The sequence below is a fragment of the Myotis lucifugus genome, unplaced genomic scaffold, assembly GCF_000147115.1.
Source record: "Myotis lucifugus unplaced genomic scaffold, Myoluc2.0 scaffold_636, whole genome shotgun sequence".
Classification (NCBI taxonomy): Eukaryota; Metazoa; Chordata; class Mammalia; order Chiroptera; family Vespertilionidae; genus Myotis; species Myotis lucifugus.
Genome location: NW_005871684.1, coordinates 297,467 through 300,027, shown reverse-complemented (window position 1 = coordinate 300,027; position 2,561 = coordinate 297,467). Strand labels below are relative to the sequence as shown.

Genomic DNA, 2,561 nt, shown 5'->3' with positions numbered 1-2,561 from the left:
AAAATTCATCCATAAATAACGAGTCCTGTCCCTTCTTGTGAAATTATCGCTAGTACTCACCAGACCCAACAGACAGGACATCTATGAAGCCCAACCTTCGCCAAGGGACGCTGCCCGGCACCCCAGCTCAGGGCCCTTTCCTCTCTGGAAGATGCGCCTTCTGGCGGTGGGCTCCCTTTCAACTGGGCTGATGACCACATCAGTGCTGTAATCTAAAGAACAAACACGATTCATGCAGAGAACAAACCCAGTAAGTACGTCAAGAATACTTCTGTCAGAAAGTATTTTCCCTCTTATTGCATAAGTCAAGTAGATGAAATTAAGGAAACAAACAGTCTCATTTACTCTGTATCACCTCTAAAAGCTTCGAAGTTCACCTGCATGCCTCGTCCCTACTGTACTGGGCTGCATATCTGGCACTTTGGCCAGACGGGGCGCGCTGTGCTGTCTGTTCCTGGAACACATAGATAGGAAGGTACTGACATCAGGTCAGGCCTTGAGATATGGCCTCATGGTCTCTCCTCAATATGCTGTGCTCTCTGTTCCAGGAAAACATAGATAGGAAGGTGATAATGCTATACTGTGTCGGGAACTAATTGTGTAAACAAGGCTTTGTAACTTTGTGGGTTTTGCAGATAAAAACGCTGTAACTTTTGCAGTCTGGGCTGCAGTTCAGCCTTTGCTTCGGCAGGGTGCTGTGACTGTGGTCAGCTGGCCAGCTTAATAAAGGCTCTTAAATTTAAATTCTGAGTCGGTGGTCTATCTCGCTGAGTGAACCCATAACACTACTTTGTGGATTCTGGCTGTTCTGGGCAGCACTGTAGAGCATGTGCAGAAAGAGGATGTATTCAGCTCTTTATCTGTAAGAGGATTGGTAATCTGCCAACACAGGTTCAGGCTGTAGGCATCGGTCTGATTCTACACAAATATAAGCACTTGCGCTGAATAACGATATTCAAGGGAAGCATTTTTACGGTTTAGAATGTGCATTTTTACTACCAAGCAAGAAGTAGCCCGTACAGAGTCGAAGGGTCTCTTCAATTCACATTTAGGTAATGTCCCCAAAACTAAAAACTCTACCAGCTTTGAAATATTAAAAATTCCCAGAACAAATAATCAATTTCTGCATTGATGTTACTATAAATAGAATTTTTTCCTTTTTTATTTACTAATTCTTCACCTGAGGATATGCTTTTTATTTATTTTTATTTTTTTAAAATCTATTTTGATTTTTTAGAGAGGAAGGGAGAGGAATAGAGAGTTAGAAACATCAATCAGCTGCCTCCTGCACACCACCTACTGGGGATGTGCCTGCAACCAAGGTACGGGCCCTTGACAGGAATTGAACCTGGGACCACTGAGCCAAACCGGTTAGGGCAGGATATGCTTTTTAAAATTGAAATTTTAAAAAATACCTTTATTGATTACAGAGAAGAAGGGAAGAGCGGGAGGGAGAAACATCCATGATGAGAGAGCATCACAGATCGACTGCCTCCTCCGCGCCCCCGACTGGGGATGGAGCCCGCATCCCTGGCACTGGCACGTGCTCTGACCCAGAATCCGACCCAGAGGCGACCCGTGACCTCCCGGCTCGTGGTGACACAGCCACTGGGCCACGCTGCCCGGCTCACAATTAACTTTTTAGAGCGAGGACGGGAGAGGGAGAAGGAAATACGGCTCGGCTGCTTCCTGGACGCAGCTGGGGCTATGCCCTGAACGGACACTGATCCGAGACCCCTGGACGCACCGACAGCACCGCAACCTCCGGAGCCGCCGCCAGGGCTTCCCTCTGGGAGCCCTCACCTCCCCGCCCCGGGGCCTCGGAGGCGCCCTCTTCTCCCCGACCCCCACCCGACCCCCCGCGACACGTACAGCGCGGAACACAGCGGCCTCCGCCCTTCCCGCACCCCGCAGGCTCGCCGGCGGGCACAGCACAGGAGGCCCAGGGCAGCGTCCCCCGTCCCAGCCCGGGGACAGGGGCCGGGAGGCGGCGGCCGCGAAGGGGGCCTGGGGCGCCGCAGCTCCAGGGCCGGGCCGGCGCGGCGTCCAGGGGCGGCCGGAGGGGCGAGGGGGCAGAAGGGCAAGAAACAACGTCCCCGGGGGAACGGACACCGCGCGGGCAAGCGGTCTCCCAGCCCGAGACCGGAACCGGAAATGGCTCCAGGCGGCGCCCGAGCGCTGAGCCCCGGGCCTCTGGGGGCAAGAAACAACGTCCCCGGGGGAACGGACACCGCGCGGGCAGGCGGTCTCCCAGCCCGAGACCGGAACCGGAAATGGCTCCAGGCGCTGAGCCCCGGGCCTCTGGGGGCGGCTGGGCTCCTCGCGGAAGGGACGGGTGCGTGCGGGGGCCGGTGACACACACAAGGAGCCCGGTCCCGGTGGTGGAGGACGGATGTAAACCTCCCACGACGGACCTCACTCACCGCACAGGGACTTCCGCTCTGGAAACCGCACCACTCCTCGCCCACCGGATGTGACGCAAGGGGGCGGGGCCTCGGTACGGAAGAGGCGGGCTGGAGGGGACGTTGCTGGCGAGGGTGGGCGCGGCCGGCGGGGGCGTG

General features: G+C 55.6%; 1 protein-coding gene across 9 annotated transcripts in view; it reads right to left on the bottom strand.

Moving 5' to 3' along the window:
• Positions 1 to 2,561, bottom strand: part of ZNF596 (zinc finger protein 596) — a 21,160-nt gene that overhangs the window by 17,856 nt on the left and 743 nt on the right. For 8 of the 9 annotated variants that reach the window (XM_023746232.1, XM_023746229.1, XM_023746223.1 and 5 more), the window contains exon 1: positions 2,424 to 2,464. The exons of the other annotated variant lie outside the window; for it this stretch is intronic. The gene's annotated coding sequence lies outside the window, so the exon portion shown is untranslated. Of the gene's footprint in view, positions 1 to 2,423; positions 2,465 to 2,561 lie in introns of those variants that run through there. 9 annotated transcript variants of the gene reach the window in all.